The sequence below is a fragment of the Passer montanus genome, unplaced genomic scaffold, assembly GCF_014805655.1.
Source record: "Passer montanus isolate IOZ18808 unplaced genomic scaffold, ASM1480565v1 scaffold39, whole genome shotgun sequence".
NCBI classification, from domain to species: domain Eukaryota; kingdom Metazoa; phylum Chordata; class Aves; order Passeriformes; family Passeridae; genus Passer; species Passer montanus.
In genome coordinates, this window is record NW_024368707.1 from 2,724,260 (window position 1) to 2,743,825 (window position 19,566).

Genomic DNA, 19,566 nt, shown 5'->3' on the forward strand with positions numbered 1-19,566 from the left:
CAAAGCAGGCCACCAATATAAAAAATGGGGGGGGGGGGGGGGGACATTTGCAGAGGGTAAGGCCTTCTATAGATGTTCCGAATTTTAAGCTAGCAAATTGGTCTGGCAAACTTACATCTCTAAATTAAAAATCGAGGGGGGGCGGGGGGGGGGGAAATAAAGAACTGGTGGTGGTTTAAGGAGAGCAGAGGCTTTATTCTTTTATGTTTTATAAAAGTTGACTGGCCTACCTTGTTCCCCAGTCCTCAGTTTGTCTCCTCATAGTCGCTGTCTCCCTGGAAGTACAGTGTGAGTGGTAATGACTGCCTGCCTCCCTAATGAGTCCATTTTCCTGCTCTTGATGTTGTGTATATACACACACTGCAACCTACCTTACAAACCACAGAGACGGGAAAGGGAGAGCGAGCGAGAGAGAGCGAGCGAGAGCGAGCGAGAGTGCGAGAGACAGGGAGAGCGAGAGAGGGAGAGAGAGAAAGGCGCACACAGACAAAGCCCTCCTCCCAGACAGCAGACAACCCTCCTTCCCCTATCTAGCAAAATACAACTCGGCTAATGCAGCAACAGGTTCAATACTGCCAGGCTGAGGCGGCGTAGCAAAGGTATACGGGGCTGAGCGGGATTGCTGGCAAATAAACACTTCGGTGCCGGCTGGCTCCACCTTTCTTATTTATGTTACAGGATGTTGGAATGCATTGTTTCAGACAGTCCATATGATTATCATAAATACATTTTTTGTGCATATTAGCATGGAGCGCCGAAACGTATCAGCCATTCTGCTCCGTAACCTTATAGCTCTAACACATGCAGGGAAGGTGTAAACATATCTCTTTTGACAGGCAGACTACACAAAGCCCACTGATGATTTTAAAGTCATGAGATCTTTCAAGAAAGACGCTCCTGGAGATAGGTTTCCCCAGACAATAGGGGAGCAGGGAAAATTGATCTAGATGAGGAAGAAGTCTTCCTAAGAGACTGCTCGGTAAACAATTGAAAAGAGAGGGCTATTCTCCCTAGCATTCTCTCCTTTCAAAAAATATATATTGGGAAGCTTCTGCCCCTACAGCTATAATAATGTGCTGTGCTTATGTCTGAACAGGTGCAATGCATATAGTACATGGTGTTACAAGGACAGAAATAAATCTCTCAAGTAAAAAAACATTTTCCCAGTTGCAAACAGGCCAAGGTTATTTAAAATACAGGTCTAATCTGAAGAATGTTCTCCCCACTCCCTATATATTTTTGCTGGGGGGAGGAGAGAGGACGGACGGGTGTTAGAAGGTGCGACGGAGAACCAAAGATAGGAGAAACAATACATGTAACCATTTACTATATTTTTATTTTTACAATATTCTGTCACATCTGAAGATGTATGCTGCTTCTAAAATAATTCTCACTCAGCTCTGCTTCTTATCACGCATAAACTTACACTGTCACAAAAATTCTATTTATTTTAATGACAACTACAGACATGTCAAAATAGGAAAATCAGGGAAAAAAAATTTTGCACCTGTATTTCATCCTTGGAAAATGTTCCCCAAGAACTTTATCCATAGGGTATTTTTTAGATGGAGATACTAGGTCCAAAAAAAAAAAAAATTAAGTGATATTACCAAGGTTATGCTGTAAATCAGTAGGAAAACAAATGAGAATTCAAATCTCCTGAAGCAAATCAGACTTTTCCTGAAGTAACTCATACCCACCTAAAAGTTAAGTATCCTGCCTAAGCCAGTTGAGTAGGCTCCCTCTATTGTCAGTGGAGAGACAGGCACCTCCCAAACGCAATTCATCCCAGCTTTCTCTGTCTCCCCACTAAAGAGGGAGCCTACACAACTAGATTAGGCTAAGCAGCTAGCTTGTAGTTGGCTAAATTAAGTAAAATGAATCTTACTTTTGATCTAAAGCTCTATTACAACATCCTGCTTCCCAAACTACATTTTTATTATCACATTTATTATTAGGCAATATATGCCTAAATTGTAGTGATGGAAAAGGGAGAGCCTGCTGACTAAAAGAGACAGGTAAACTTCCTAGATTCATGGATTTGTACCCTCAGGCTGGCTAGATATTCATGATTCACAGAGTCTTTATAATATTAACCAGCCTGGTGACTGGTGAATTCGATTAGTTTTGTTCACTGGTACACATTTTTGTATTTCGCTTATAAACATTCTGGTTTTATCCAGATGTACAGTAAATACAGAAGGATTAAGTAATTTATTTCAAAAGGTTAATTTTCATTAGTTTTTTCATCAAAACACAGCCTCTCTTACCTTAGGGTAAAATATGAAGAGTAAAAAGCTCTAATAGATGACTTAGTTCAACTCCTTCTGCAATATTTAGCTACGTAGACACCTGGCATATGCAGAGGCAGCTTCCAGGTTACTCTAAATATATATTACAAAAGTTTAGTCATATTACATATTTTCTTCTCTGGACTTTATGACCATAATCACCTTATTGAAGGGTATGTAAGGTCAGGAAAGCAGAAGGGGCATTTGTAGACTTTGCTTCTAACTGTGGTAACTCGATCTGGCTGTGTAAGTACCAATTGAGCAGTCATTGCCTCAGTTTTTCCATCTGTAAAACAGACTCAACTGTAGTTCCATGAGTAGATGGTACTGTAAATATGTGAAGAGTCTTCCCATCTCGGCCTGGCATCTGTCAGAGTTTTATGATGGCAAATATTATGGGAAAAAAATAAATACTTTGTCAAGGGGACTTGTATCAAAGCCAGCTGATGAAAATCACAAGTTTTCATATTCTCATATTCAGTTCAAATAATAGGAATAGTCTCTGAAATTTAAAATTTAAAAACCAGGTCTACACCAAAATGAGGATATCAGATGTGAGAAGTTCATAGCAGCCTGGAATGTATGACCCCAACTAACATTAATTCCTTTGTCCTACCAATCTTACACATACAAATCTAGAGATATTTAAAATGTACCAACAAAAAAACAGACTTGAACCCTTCAAATTTAAGACAGTCAGATTGAAATGTGTACTGAGTCAGAAACACTAAAGTTTGAAAAATGCTCAGACTTGCAATTGATCCAGATTCAAAACCTGTAAGTTGGAAGGCACCTAGATCCTTAACTTTTCTCTTAACTTTCTAGAGATGTCATATATGCATCTGAGACTGGGTAACAGGCCAAATTTCCTCATGTTTTGAGGAAGTCTGAATCTCTTTAAGAACACTAGAACTGAGCCCAGTTCTACACACTTAGAACAAAGCTTAGGGCCAGACCCAAACTGGAACCCAAAGCCACACATTCCAAAGTTGCATGGGGTTTGTGTACTCACAGAACTATAGAACTAAACCAAACACTTTCAAACCTCAGGACTGTTGGAAAGCAAATATGGAGTAGATTCCAACTTAAGCTAGTTTTGGCTTTCAATCAGAAATTAATCAAATTAACCATAATCTTAATAAAATCCAAATATATGTTTGACCTGAATGAAAAAACCCACAAGATGTGATTTGCACAACTGGTTCCTTGCCTGAAAGTCTTTCTTAGACTTAGATCCTAACCATCAATGGCTCAATTCTGGATTGTCTTATTAATCATTTAGTCCATCTAAACAATTTTTTTAAAAAATCCTGAGTGGTGTGGTTTGAATGGAGAATCCTGATTTAATGTTTTGCCAACATAAAACTGCCCATTTGCTTGATTCAAAATGCTCAATGAAAGCTTGCTCACTAGCATACCACACTCCTGTGGGCCTGCAGTTCCTCCTCTCCATTATATGAGAAGGTCAATGGCTATGCACTTGAATCATTTGCAAGAAGCAGGAGAAGGTGTGGCTGATGGCAGCTTTCAGCTCTGTCCCAGGACTGGACATAGACCTGCTGTGTGACGGAGAGGGCCTGCATGGCAGTCACACAGCCTGGTCATGCAGCACAGGCAAGCAAGCCTTGTCATGTGCCAGCATCGTACATCTCCCACAGCACAGACACCAAATTTTGGTTAGGTCACACATGGTATCACCCCATGGAAAGGCTGGAACAGAGAGCTCCCTCTGGCTTAGTAAAATTCTGCAATATCCATCCTGAATGCAAGAACAAGCAATGCTGGTCTACCCAGTAGATGATACTCCTGCCTTTCTTTTTCTGCAAACTTGTTTTCTCAGTTCAGAGTTAGTTTCTAGCAACTCTCATTAGGGAGGCAAAAGAGCCCTAACCCCTCTAGCAAAGCCTCCAAAGGAATGAAAAAAACCCAAATTACTAGCACCATAAAGGCAGGTAAAAGATTGGCATGTTTGGTACAGCTGGAGCACCCGTCTCCAGTTCTGCCAGAGAGCTGCAGAGCCCTGATTTTCAGTAGTAAGGGGAAGATAGGGAAAACCAGAGTGTTCACCAGAACTGTGAAATACTTTGCTGCAAATGACAAGATTCTGGATGATGGACTGAGAGGGAAGGAAGGTACTTCAGTGCCAAATAACATATTCTAGACTGCTCTAGTCTCTCCTCTCCACTTAATGTCTCCAGGCACACCAACATGCTAAGTTTAGACACATCTTGTTGGCAGCCAAAACTGGAAAAGGAGTCACAGCATCATGTAAACATGTCTGAGGATAAGAACTACTTCCTTCAGGAAAAAAAAAAAATTAAAAAATAGCCTCTTAGCAGATACTTAAGGGTTGATTTCAAATGCTGAAGAAATTTAAGTAAGACTGACTCCATGAACTGGTTGGGTACCTTGCCTATCTCTCTGATGGGCTAAAACACTGATTTTGATGTACTTCACATATTTGCCCTACAACATTTCCATTAAAACCTTCAGGGAGCTCTTCATTACCAGAATCCCAGGAACTGCTCCTAGAAACCAGGCTGGTTTAACATCCTACTACTGTGAAAAATCCCAGGCAAGCTTCCATGACAGTTTAGTTTCAGACGGTATAGGCAGGACCTAGAAACAATCACAGCAACATGTCTGAACTTGATTGCTTCCACTCTGTCCCCTTAACCACATCCACAGGTCTCTGAAACTCCCCTGGTGTATCACACCATCTTGTTGCCAGCCCAACAGGATTGGTGATTCACATGTCTCTACTGGTGTCCTGCAGTGTCTCTGCAACTTTTTGCAAATGTAATGAGAGAGATGCCAATTAAAAAAGCTCAAGAGTCCTGCAGTGTGGCAGGCTGATTCAAATTAGATACCTGTATGAAATGATTAAAAATAGGGTTTTTAAACCTGAAGATAACAGGAGGACAGTATGTTTGATTTACATCAGCAGGGGCCAACGAAAAACGTAGAAGGACCACACAAAGCTCTTTACTCCTGCAGATTTACTTGCGATGATGCTGAGGACAGAAAAGAGGAAATACAGTGCACTTCTGGTGCCCTTCAACATGCAAAGAATCTCAATTGTTCTCCCTCTCAGCAATCACTACTTAGTGCCAGACCTCCAAATAAGTAATGCTTTCCTTTAATATAGCAACTTTGGTCCATCATACCATATTTCAGGTGCATGTAATCATAAACAAATCAAATCTCACAACTTTTGGCAACAAAACTACTGTCATTCTCATTTTACAGATCGGAAAAAAAAGGAAAAAGTTAATCACCCTTTTGAGAACAGCAAGTGAAATTGGGATTTTAGTCTTTCCTGATCAGAAGTTCAGTCTATGTTGCCTCTATGGATCAGTCACTCAGACAGCCCAGCTGATTGACAAGACTGGGATGCATTTACTGAACCAGAACTGGCTTTTCTATTGTTGTTTTGTTTTGTTTTGGTTTTGTTTTTTAATCTCAGAATGTCCTGAATAATAAACCATATGCAAAGCTGATATGTCTCCAACAGTTTAAATAGATTTGTGCAAATCTGTGTGCAAGTAGTGTGTACCAAATACCCACTTTCCTTTGTGATGGCACTACCTGTACTTCAGCGGAGGAACACTTTGCATAATGACTGTTCCCCTAGGCCACCTTGCATTAAGGCTGCAAAATTGTGTTTCTGTTGCATAATCATCCCATGTCATACATTTCTCTAATGCTGTGTTGGGCAAATGTTACTGCTACATCAGTAAATTGTGAGAGCGAGATCTCACAACTTAACAATTTTTGTCCCAGCAAGGCAAATCCCTTGCTTTTATATTCATCAACACTGGTGTATATCAATCACCACCTACAGGGACTGAGAGTCCTCATCAACTCCAGAAGACAGTATCATACCAACATATCACTTTCCAATTCAAAAACCAAAACCATACAAAAAGCCTTTAGATATACATGCACATAAACTTGGGATGCCCATGTGTTATTAGCTTTCTGTCCTGGAAAGCTAATTTAGCTTTCTGTGTAGACTGTGTTCCAATTATTTAACTCCTAACAAGGTGCAGTTATCTGTAGCCTTGGCTATACATATATGTTCATCCTCTCCACTTATAGGGTGCTGGGATATTACCTTTATTTACATGGGCAGGCCATTAGTGACCAATTTAGCTATTGAGCTAACATGCCAGGCCCTCATGCAAGCTGGGGAGTTACAATGAAGTTAGATCTTATTACATAGCCCAGTGCGTTGTAGGGGGTGCACCCTCTATTCTATAACTATACAGTTCCCAAAGGTTACCTCTAATTCCAGTATAGAGACATGTAGCAGTTCAGCCAACATTTAAGGAGTAGAAATTTGATGAATTACTTATGAAAATCCACACTGAATCCATCCCAAACTGAACAACAAATACTAAAAAGTAGTTTTATCACAAGAAAGGAGCTTTGGTAACAAACAAATCAGGATGCACATTCATCACTCTCTTCTGCCAGATAACCAGGATAACCAGGAAAGATTTCTATTTTTGCCACAGAAAGTTAAGGAGCATGCAGACTATTGATTGTTGTCATAATGATTTCAGAAGTGAAAATTCTGAAGCTCAAGGGGCAAGCATTTCTACTTTTACCTTGTTTAAATAGTAGGGGAAAAAACTGCCAACAAACCAACACAAAATTCTGCAACTCTAGTGACTGTTGTAGCAGTTGAGATGCACTAAGTTTATCATGAATGAAGATCTGATCTAGATGAGGGAAATAAGTGAGACACATCACTAGCAATATTTTGGAAGCTGTTATTTTACCCTCTGGGTGCAACTGAATATTTTCATAAGCCTATCAGCATGAATCCATTCTACCTGGAAAATATTTATGTCAGCATTTTCAAAGATGCTACTCATTCAAGAGGTAATTATCTCCTAGTTTAGAATATCACATCTGAGAATACTGCCCCCCAAATGAATAGCCATTTCTGGAAAAATAAAAACAAAAATGTAATGTAAGTGTATCAGAGGTATGAAGATGGAAATTTCATACGTGAACATTTATTGACTATATATGAAGTGGACAAAAACTTCTCTACCAAAAAAACAACAAAGAGTGTTGACATGGCAAGCATTCAAAAACTCTTTAGTAGGTTCTAAAATGTGATTGTCTTAAAAGTCAGGGATTTTTTTTTAGAATCTCTGTTATGATCAGTAGCATTTTTAAAGCTTTTTTATGCAATTATTAAAACTAGAAATTTCTTTACGTATTTTCTTAAAGCTAAGGATGCATGACCAAAACAAAAAAATCATAGTATGTACAATAATGCTGTAATATTTGAAAGAAACAATACTAAGTGGCATTATTAATCTAATATGAATAGTACTTCACCATGACATCCATTCAATGGATGTATGACGATTTTCCTCAAATACAGTCATACAGTGAGAAAGTTCCTCTATAAGATTTTTCTCCATGTATTCTAGGCAAGGTTAAACCAATGCTTTTACCAGGCAAACTGAAGTTGTAAGTTAATGAAAAGTCTGGACTTTCACTCAAAACTTTTTGGCTTGTTTCTTGCTTTGAAGCAGTTCAGCCCCACATTTCACCATGGCATCCAGTGTCAGCTAGCCCAAATTCCTGCTAAGTCCCTGTGCTTAGGGTTTCTGGATATGCACCCCTAGAATCCCTCTGCCAGCTGACAGAAAACATAAAGCCCAGGGACTTAAGGGCATTTAGGCCACATGGCTCTGAGCTGTGAGTACAAAAAAGTGCCTGATTCTGTTTCAGGACTAACTAAATATTGTGAGGCCATTCAGTAAAGTAATGGAAATTAGTAAAACATCAAGCAAAGGTTTATCTTTGATAGCCTCAGAAGCCCACTCCAACAGCAAACAACTGCTGAGCCTTGTATCAAACACACAGGAAACACAAGTAATGATGTAACCTTTTTGCTAAAATCAGTGCCACCAACTATAGGTAAAGAAGTCTCACATTCACAAACCTTGATTATGTGTAGACCACCTCAGGATTATTTTTGTATGTGTATATGGGCAGGACTTTTCACCTTTGAAACATTTAATCAAAGATCTTGCTGAAGAATAAAGAACCAAGATGCACTAAATGTAACAAAGAAAAGGAATGTCCTGGTCTCTTTTTTCTTTTTCTTTTATTTTTTTTTCTTTATGTAAGCTAAGCTCTATTAGAAAAACTAGACTGGGTCCAATTTGTCCTTTAGTTTTAGCCTGAAGGAGAATATTTTTTGATATAGTGAACACAGTTTGCTCAGCTGTTTTAAAGGACACATTTAGAGGTGCATTTCTTTTCCTGAAGTATTAATTGAAGTTAATTTTGAAAGGAATAGATGAGAGTTTGTTATTTAAAGCCAAAGAAATTAAAAGCAAAAAGTTGTAGTAACTGAAAATTAAGCCTCTTATTAAGGTCTTATTTTACACAAGAACAGAGATAAGAACCTTTCTCTCAATCAAACCTGTCAAAAATTGGAAGATCTAGCAAGGTTAGTGGTGGTGTAAGTCTGACAGAAATGAGCTTTGGTATCCTATAGACAAAAAACACTTTTATTTTGCCTGTGTTTGAACAAAAGGGCCTTTCATTAGAGAACTAGAACATACAGAACAAGGTGACATAATATTTTCAAAATGATATAATAGAAACAAAGTGTACCAACTTCAATGCCACTCTTCAGTCAGGTTTTGTAACTAGCCCAAGTCAGATACTATTTTATGGTCAAAGGATTCCTCTTCTATAACTTTCTTTGCAAATATTAGCTAGGACTGTAAGATTTTTTTATTGCTACCAGGATTATCTATGATTATATAATGAGAGATCCCCTTTGTAATATCTGTGCAATTAGGCATAATTAAGTTTGTCAGAGGAACGTTAATTTCCTGATTTTTGAGTAAATAAAGAATCAATGTTAACATTGCACTAATCAGTACTAACTAACACTTAATTTGTTTTGTTTCAAAGTCAGAGGTCACATTGTGAAACCATTTGATAATATACAACAAAAAAAACTCAGCAAAATAAACAGAAGTTGGAACAAAGATAACTTTATATTAACTGGTACTTTGCTGTCCTACTGTTCCATTTGTTGAGTTGTCCTGAAGCCAACAAAATATTGGTAAGAATCAGGATACAAATATGACTTTAAGTAGTCTCTGTTGTAGTCTCAGAATGCATCGACATTTGTTTTTAACACACTGTGATAATATCACAGATGTTAAAACCATAAATGCCAATATACCTTTATGCTTTCTGTTTCAGAAACAAAGGTAGTACCGCTACAGCTACATGGAATTCTCACCACTTCAGGAAATCATTTGAGGGCCAGGCATCAAGCAAGGGAAGAAAATCAGGTCTGATAGAAACCCCACATAAATATTGAGCTATACATCACACATCCATCCAACTGAGTAAACAAATGAGTTTCAGACTGAAATTCCTAGGGATTCCCAGAATAAAGCTGCAATGTACCATAAAAATTCACTGGGGATTCTCAGATATGGGATTATGGGGGCAAACTGTGAGCAAACTGTTAATGGTTACCTGGTGCAGCACAGCTATTCTCAGTCATGAGAGCTGAGACTGCCTGTTTAGGCACCATGTGCAGATCATGCAAGCATCTTTAAAGCAGGTATGAGAAAAGTAGCCACAGGGTTATAATGAAGAGAATTTATGGGGCATTACTCTCCTATATTGCTGTTTCAACATAAACAGTACTCTGAGCTCCAAGTATCAAAATGTGACAATGCTGAAGGCCTATGTGACATTATTATCTCTTCTTTCTCCTGCCTTATTTCTTGAGAAAAAAAAACAAAACAAAAAAACCAAAAAACAGTGAAGCAGTAAATAGTTTCTACATTGAAATGACTGACAATAGTCTTCAGAGTCAACACTGCTTGACACATCCAAGAATTCTTGTATTAGGAGACTGACTGGAAACAAACAAGTGTCAGCTCACATCTAATGCAATCTTTAATTAGAACCTCACAGTCAGGCAGACTACAAGCTTTTTACATCCTAAATTAAAGCTGTAATTTTGGAGCACAAGAAGTCAACCACCAGAGAACAAAAGCACCAGTTCACCATACTGCTAAAAGTCAACTCAGTCTGACCTCTGTTTCAACATATGAAGATAAGTGATAAATTACATCATTTTCTGGAGCAGACAAGATGTAACAATTGCTATGAATTTTTAGTGTTGGGTACTTAATGATGCTGTAAGTTCTTTGGCATAACTACAGGCTACTCCTCTGAGAAAAGTTATGTGCAAGACAAATAAAACCCAAAAATCTGACTTACAGATTCTATCCACATTCATGTTACAACACCATCCACAGGTCTCAAAGCTTAACATTATCCATCCCTATCTACAACAAGAGTTCACTTTCAGAGATGTAAGAATACTTGCTTCACAATAGCTCGAAGGTGTTCAAATCCCTGCTAGACACTAACACTTCATTCCATTCATTTTAATGGAAAATAGATGTCCAAATTCCCAAAGACAGCCCTTTCACCACTGGGCCTAAAGAAGGAGATTACTTGAAAATATCTTTTTATCACAAGAGAAGACAGGAAAAAAAATTCCAATTAAAATTGGTGGAATTGATCGAAGAATGAAAGCCATCAAGGAACAAGACAGGCAAAATTGGGAATAAAATAAGGGAAAAAGTGCATAAAGTTATCTCAGTCTCCTCAAGGAGTAAAAAAAAAATACTTCCTACTAGAGTAAAAGAAGATGCTTCAAGTTTGTTTTCTAACTGCTAAAAAGAAGTGTAGATTAAAGACTAGGAAAGGGATTGAAAACTGTGGCAAAGGCAGACCATAAAGCTGGAAGTAAAACACTGTACCACGAATTACTCAATTGTCACAATGAAATGGCCAGAAATTACTCAAGTGTTCCAGGAGTAGCCATAAGCACCCCTAACATCACAGGGTTTACTTTGAACTGAAATCCTTCTGCTCAAAAAAATAAATCCAACTACTTGGGTTAAAAAAGTATTTCCTACAGCGGTCTTTAGGCTTATCATGGAAATCTGCACATGTCTGGGATAGGCAGTGGATTGTGGCAGGTAATTAAAAAAGTACAGTAAAACAGCATGGCTCAGTTGCAGCCTTTACCTTGCTCCTCTTAGCACCTTCATTCTCCAACTCCTTCCTGCTAACTCAGCCTTTCAGTCCTCACTCCTCTCATGTGCACTCAAGATTAGATCAAGTCCTGGGAATTTCTAAGCAGAGCTCTGGGCCTAAGACCATCCCTGTGGTGACAGGGAAGGACTTGATGGATAAAGAGCCAACCATCCCACACAGTTACCACTCCACACATTTCTCCCACTGTGGCCATGCTCTCAACCCACAGAAAGCTTCTTGGAATTTCCTGCGGTACCCGATACGTCCTTCTCACTCTTAAAGCAGTATATGCACTTCCATCTTTGAGAAAATGTCAATAAACAGTTTAAGTAGTTACTTGTAAAACTGATAGCTGGATTTTCATTTAGGAGAACTACACCTAAGATTGCACAGAGAGGGTAATCATAGCATCATAGAATGGTTTGGGTTGGAAAGGACCTTAAAGATCATCCAGTTCCAACCCCCTGCCTTGGGCAGGGACATCTTTCACTGGAGCAGGTTGTTCAAAGCCTCATCCAACCTGGCCTTGCACACTACTGGCACTACTTTGCAGCTGTGAGAGAGACTGAAAAAACAAACAAACAAAAATTCCCAGAGGCAAGAAAAGGCAATGAACTATTGAGAACCACTAAATATGATAAATATGCACAAAAGCAGAACAAACTGTATGGTACTGGTAAATTAGCATATTTTTCTTTTTTCGGCAACTGAAAGCATCTGAGTTGCACAGGCTTTTAGAGGGGTGCTCCCCATGCTCTCCCATGTAAACACCAAATCAAAACTCACACAGATGTAACTGGTAAGACAAAGCCCTGAAAGACATAGCTAGAGGTTTTTCAAAAGCAGAAATGGCCTGCTAGCCCCTCACAATAGACCCAGGGAAGATGTTACAACATTTTGCTGCAGTGGTTGCTTATATATAGTTTGGCAAAGAGTCAATGAGTCATGTTACCTATATTTACAATGTCAGATACAGAAACAATCCAGTGCTGACTATTCAGGATCTGACACTTAGAAATGTTTACATGAAAATAACAAAGAATAGGAAGAAGTGATGCGCAAAAAATCAGGCTCTATTTTCTATCTGCAAATGAGAAATTTAAACATTCTAAGACTCAACAGGAAAGTGACACAAGTAAAGCAGTCCTGTCCCTCTTAAAAGACAGCAAAAAACATAAACTCTTGCCTTCCTACTTACATGGGGAATAACACTTTCAGCGCCTGATGAGATGCTGCTAGTCAATGGAATAATTTTTCAAACTATGCTAAAAAAAGAGTAATAAACCAAGTTTTGAACATGAACATACAATACTTCTAGTATCTAAAAATGTCTATTAAGTAATCTGAGTATTCTATAACAAGTCTAACAAAAGCCAGCACTCTCGCCTAGCTTTTCAATCCTACCTGTTAAATCCAGACTGCAGGCTTCTTGCCCTACGGTTAATATTAAAGATACCAATATTACAAACTGGAACTTAATGGTTAAGACAAGTAAAAAAATTCATTTATCTGACTTCAAGAGAAGTTGGAGAAAGCAACAAGTGTATGCATGTACCAAAGTGACAAAATCAAAGATAATTCTTTAACAGTATAGTCTGGGTATTGTCAAAATTGTTCAAGAAGTTAGGATGACTTCATATCCATCTCAAAAAATGCAGATAATTCATTTTTGTAGACTCTTCAAGATGAGATGTTCTTTTAAGTGAAACTACTGAAGCAGGACTCTGATGAGTTTCATGATCCTATAAATGAGATGTTTTAATGCTGTCATTATCATTATTAAACGTAGCTGCAATGATGATTTAAATGTGTTCCAAATCTCCTAGATGCTCTTAAACATTAGACACCTTTGTGTCTTGAAGACCCAGAAAGAAGCTTACCAGCTGATTATGCTGTAAAGAAAAATCTCTGCTTAACAAGACAGATGCAACCTTATTTTGTCTTAATGATGTTGCCTTCAGTGGAACACAAAAGGAGCAACTGATAGCAATGATTGAAACATTTATTTTAGAGACTTGTAAATTCAGCTGTCCACTACAAAAATCTCCAAAAGAAGAAACAAGAGGATAATAAAAGAAGTAGCAGCAGCATTGAACAGTGACATTAGTGCAGGTTGGCTATCTGAACATGACAAGTGATCTCCTAATGACCACAAATTTACAGACAATGAAATGTATGTCTTTGTATGCTGCCATTAAAAAATGAAAACCACAGATATTGGTGCAGTGCTACCAAAGATATCATGCAGCAACGAGAAATGCATGAGAAAGCCGTCTTTACTATTTGGTTAGACAGAAAAAAAAATTGAAACAAGAATGTTTAAAACTATTTCTTCTGCTTCTGATATATGGCTGCTCAGTGCTGTATTTCAGCCACACTAAGTGAAAAAGTAATGGCCAAATTCTTCCAAACCTGTACTATAGAGCCTAAAGACAAATCTGCTATTACCAGCAGGCTGGATAACCCCAGTGGAAAAGGGTAACCTGAGTGAAAAAGTGCCCCTAGTTCCCAGAGACACTCAGTGTTCCTCTCAGGAACACGTGATTCTGCATTTGCATCAACAAGTGTCTTGAAATTTGCACTGAGAACAAGAAGGACTTTGATCAAAAAATAGCACACATTTTTCTCTGCAAGGAACTTTACAGAGAGGTACTAAATTTACAAAAGCAGTTGAAGGAGGTTTCAGAGGGACTTGACAGATTACAGGCTGATGACACTACCATTACAGCCTCAGTGGAAATGTGGTTTGATCTAATTAACAACAAAGAACTAGAACCACTGAAGAACAAAATTAAAAAATTATTCAAAGACTCTTGGAAGCCTTCCATTTCATAGCCACCAGGATGGATTTGAAACACAGACGGATGGGATTAAACCCAGGATAAGACATCATTGAACATATTCCAGCTATCTCCAGCATTGTAAGATTAAAAACTGAAGATATATATTTTGTCCTGAATATGTGATTAAAAAATTTATTTGATTGAACACAATTAATTTTATCATGCAGGTGGAAAATACAGATGTTAAATTAGGGCAAACAAGATGGCTGAACTTAGAAATGCTGGATTTTAGAACAGATGCATTGCTGTCCAGCCAACTCAGCATCACTTTTTACACATTTTTAGTTTATTCATATCGCCTTCATTGAAACTGTGTAACAGCATAGGTGCTAAAATCAAAGAATCTAGTGAAGCGCACCAATATGCAGAGTTAGATATAAAGCCTCATAGACCTAAATTTTTTCACAAACTACAGAGACTGTGAAGATGTTCTTGTTTTTAAGTACAGAATCGCACACTTTGCATTTTAGGTAACGTGTCTTTTTGTGTTCAAGGGATAAATACGCCCAAAAAATATACCACATCATTTGTGTGTGCTGTTTCAGTGGATAATATACTGCATTTGAGTGTTTCCTCCAATAGGCTGTGGCAGAAAAGAACCCAAAAAAGTCATGCTGGAGAGAAAAATTCAACTTTGATACATTGGCTGCTGTTTCCACATACAACTTTTCTCTCCACACCCAACAGAGAACGCATACCTCAGCTGAACAATTGTGAGCATATGTTAGCTATGCCAATATCCTGTGGAAAGTAACAAAAGGCTTTAACTTATTTTTAACTGAGAGAATCACATAACTACGGAAGTTTTTCCTTGAGAATTTCAAGTCAGGTTGGGATTACTGTACTTCCCTCTTTGGGAAGTTGTATGATTATCAATCTTATAATTAAAAAAGTAGAAGTTAATGAGGAAACATGTTAACATCAGATGATTTATGGGTCTATTAATACTAAAAGTGTATTGGGAAAAAATAAGGGGGAAAAGGAAAAACCCATTGTGTAATCCAGTTCTGATGAAATGCTGGACAATTTTGAGACTGATAAAGTGAGTCACTGCCAACTGACTCAGCATGACAACGGGAGTTCATTGTTGCCTTCGGACTGAAGGAAGCAAGAACGCAGTTGGTTTGAACCGGATTTGTTCTTTCGTTAAAATGTGCTATTTCCACCATCTTCTCCTCCTCCTTTCACGTCTTCCATCAGACCCTATGGTGTCTCCAGTACACACTGCATTTATTAAGCCCTGCAGTATTCAGCTAGCATTGGATACAACACACATTAAGCCCTCAGATGCTGCATGTTACAAAATTAACTTAAAAGGCTGGAATGCAACTCCATTTTTAAGTCCCAGTATATTTATATTTCACATATGGTTTTCGCTAGGCTATTCACAGGGGGGACTATAAAGCATCTCAACATGTGAGGTACTCTTGTAAACCTCACCATGTCCTCAGTTGCACTTACTGTCCTCAGGCATGGGGGATGTTGTACTGGAAGCATTAATATGTATATACGTGCTGCTTTTTACATCCACATTTCCTTCTGCTTGTAGGTTTGGCAACAGCAGGATGGCTGAATTCAACTCAAAAAATGGAATTCCTGTTTGTCTCCAAGGCTTTCCAAAGATTAACTTCTGCCAGTCACTGCAACTTCCCCCCAGCACCCTCTGAAGTTAACAAAACAAAAAGCACTCAGCAGCTCCCATGGGGCTTGGGACCCTTCAGGGTCTGGGCAACAGAACTGAACAAAGTGTACTGCCTCCAACCTTGAGATCTCTCAGTTATGTTAGAAGTTTTCCTCTAATATTACAATGAAGTGGATTTACATTATTAACATACACAAAGGCTCACCTGTTGCACAACATTGCATGGAGTGCACAGGGTAATGATACAAAATCTGGTTTGTGGCTCTTTACCTTCTCCATACCATCATTTGCTATCTTATGCTTTTCCAATTAAAGCTGCTTCTTCTGAAGTCTGAAATGTGAAAGTCATGTTTTGAGGGTTTTTTTTACAAGGGATTATTAGAGTCTTATAAGTCTAGTGATTTTACTGTAGTTTAGAAAAGACTCTTAGAAATGAAATCAAATTATTTTTTAAAAGAAACAAGCAACAAGTAAGGTCTACACTTGTTCCAGCAGCTAAAGCATATCCAGCTACTACTATTTTTTAAAATGCAGATTTTGCCAAAGGGAACTCTGCCACATCGAAAATTGTCATGCCAGGTGAGAAAAAGTCAGAACTGAAAGGTAAGATAGGTAATCAGCAAATATGGGTTATATCTATCTTGAAGGTAGATAACTGGACAGCTGACTTGAACTAAGTCAGTCAACATCTCTAACTATGAGTTTATCCAGTGCAGGAGTCCACTAATGCTTTCCTATTTCAGAAGGGTATCTTAAAGCTTAATTAATTGCTCATAAAGAACTCAGATTCTCAGATGAGAAGCATCAGAAAACACCAAAGTATTATTAATCTCAGGTGCCAAAGAATTATCCTTGCTCTTGCATGGATTAGGTCTGAAATATTTGTAATTTCTATGATAGCAATATCTCCAGTCCAGTTTGCAAATGATGAGAGTTATCCAAGTAAAATAAATGTCTGGCCATCAGAGTAAACAAAGACATCATTTTACGAGTCCAATCTAAATTGTAGAGATAATCAATATGAGAATAGCAGTGCCCACAATGAAACCTGTATTAATTATGAAGAGAGTTTATGAAAGAAATTAATCATTATTATGGAGTTCGCTGTAGGAATTTAATAGCATGAGCCAATTCTACATGACTCTTATGATGCTTGAGGTCAAATATGCTGAGTTTGAAATAAACTTTAATCTACTCTGAACTAACTTTGTATAAAAAAAGAAAGCTTCTCATAAGTTCCACTGTACTGCCCAAAATAATAAATCTATTCTACCCCATAAGTGCGTGTGGTCTGATATGCCATCCTGAAAATAGATTCTAATGCCTCTCTTCCCTCTCTTTTCTTTTGTTTAGATTGCTGCTATAGGAAAATTATATACACTGATTTCAAGAGAAAATTTGATATGGGAGTCAAGCAATATATTTTTAAGCTTACTTTCTTGGCTTTTTTTTTTTTTCTTAAGCAACCACTCTTCCAAAACAAACACAGAAATGTTTATGGAAATACAGAAACAAATTATAACAATTTTAGGTAGCATACCACAGTCAAATAAATACCATTTTCTAATAAAACAAACTGGGAGAAAGCCTAGTTGAACTTAACCCATAGTGACCAAGAAAGCAGCTCAAGGGACTTTCTGTTCCAGAATCAGAACCATTCTTGAGCGCTAAAGATGCATATCCTTTGATGAGCTTCAGATTCCCTTTTGTAGGATTATAAATTCTTCTATGACTGCAAGTGTTGAAAATGCTCAATGTGGGCTTAATTCCACCTCCAGTCAAGTCAAGTCCCAGTTGTGTTCAAAGGGAGAAGAGTGAAACTGATGCTGAGAGCATTTGAAAGGCCTGTACTTTGTATTTATTTGTTTTTGTGAAGTTCGTCTTACACAAAGTAAAAGAAGGAAGACATAATTAATACCCGATCTCACTGATGTGAAGTGCACACATAGCAAGAAGTTCATGGATCATAAGTAGGCAGGGAATTCTTGGGGGGGTCTCTTGTTTGGGGCACTTCTGAGCTTATGTGTTTGTGTGTGTGTTTGTGAGGGGAAGGAAGCCAAACCACTGGGATGCTACCAAGATGTAGGGGTTGACTACCCCTCCATGTGCACTGGGAGATGCAGCAGTAGTGTCTTCTCGCTTTTGCAAAATATGGAATTACCCATTTTGGAGACTACTAATAATTTATGCAAAGCTCACAATATTATCAGTAATTAGGTGTGCAACACACACCTTAAAATTTAACAAGAACACTCTCCAATTAAAAGAGTCAAAAACAGCTAAGTGTGAATATTTCTCTGAGCTTGCTTTGTTGATGCTGTAGGATTTCTTTGTAGTTGTACAATTCTGCTTGCTAAAATTCTCTTGGCAACTACAGACTTCCTTACTTCTGATCTCATCATACACAGATGGCTCAGGCTTGTAAAATATTATTAGGGGACGTGTTGGAGTGGCCTGAACATGGGTCACTCCAGCAGTGTAATCTGACTCTCACGATTTCTCTGGATTTCTGTAACCTTGAGTTCTGCCAGGGTTTCTCAACCTGCAAAATGGGAAAAGAGTCTACCTCCTAACAAAGTGATGAGAACGTGTGAGTGAATATAGGTGCAACCCTATATAAAAGGAAGAGTGTTACTGCTATTTGGGGAGAGTAAGATAGCGTCATGTGGACTTTTATTCTCTTCTCTGAAACAAACACCGACATAGATATAAATAGTGCCTGCAGAAAAGCAAGGGGTGAACTTCTGTATGTTTTTTCAAACATTCTGTAGCTTTTGCATGTAAAGTCTGCTTAGAAGAGTTTTGAATAGTTTAATAATTAAACCAAAAATCTTTAGTTCTAAAAGTATTAACATTTACCAGAGTGGATTTATTTTTCCAGTGGTGTCATAAATTCACAGTATTTACCCACCAGTTCTGGTTTTCATAACAAGACTGTGGTTTTTATTTTGATCCCTGGCTAATTTATTGCTGCAGCACATCATTTTGCTTTTCTTTTGGAGGTTCTGAGGAAAAGTAATTTTTTACAGACACTGTTCAGATGGTATTTTTCAATTAAAAACACTTAAAGCAGAAAGGAACGATTGTCTGGTGGGGGGCTGAAGATCAGAGTTCAATGCTTGGCTCTACAATAGACTCCCTGGGGACATTTTCAAAGGCACAAATGGCAGGTTGGCACATCACTCTCATACTTGCTTTAGTGGGAGTTAGTTGCCTCTGAAAACCTCTACTTCCTTTCTCTGGATTATCCCAATAAAATCAACCAATTTTTCCCTGTGCCTTGGTCTGCAACCACAACAGTGGAAATTCTAACATTTTGTTCCCCTCACCTCTCTCCTGACTTGCCTTTTTAACTAAAAGCTTCCTGAGCCAGCACTGCTTTTACAGCATGTAAAATACCCAGCAGCAGTGGATGGGGCACTGGTATCTGGGACTCCCCAGCTCCTGTTAGAATGTACACATGCAAATAACATCGATACTAATTGGGAATCTGGAGTTAGCATGCTTATCAGATCAGGTCCAGGTTATCATGCTGTCCAGGAGCACTGCTGCTCAGGTAAAAAGCACCACATTATCAGCCCAAGTGAATGGCACCCACAGAACTCGAGTGGGACAGGAAGGCTGTGTGAATTTCTCCCAGTGAATGTGAGGGTGAATGTCTCCCAGTGGC

The 19,566-nt window shown here is 38.3% G+C and overlaps 1 protein-coding gene across 13 annotated transcripts in view; it reads right to left on the reverse strand.

Moving 5' to 3' along the window:
• ZBTB20 (zinc finger and BTB domain containing 20) overlaps window positions 1–19,566 on the reverse strand; it is a 473,219-nt gene that overhangs the window by 444,039 nt on the left and 9,614 nt on the right. For 9 of the 13 annotated variants that reach the window (XM_039717809.1, XM_039717822.1, XM_039717819.1 and 6 more), the window contains exon 1: window positions 231–563. The exons of 3 other annotated variants lie outside the window; for them this stretch is intronic. The gene's annotated coding sequence lies outside the window, so the exon portion shown is untranslated. Of the gene's footprint in view, window positions 1–230; window positions 564–19,566 lie in introns of those variants that run through there. One more of the 13 variants, XM_039717810.1, reaches the window with a different exon arrangement.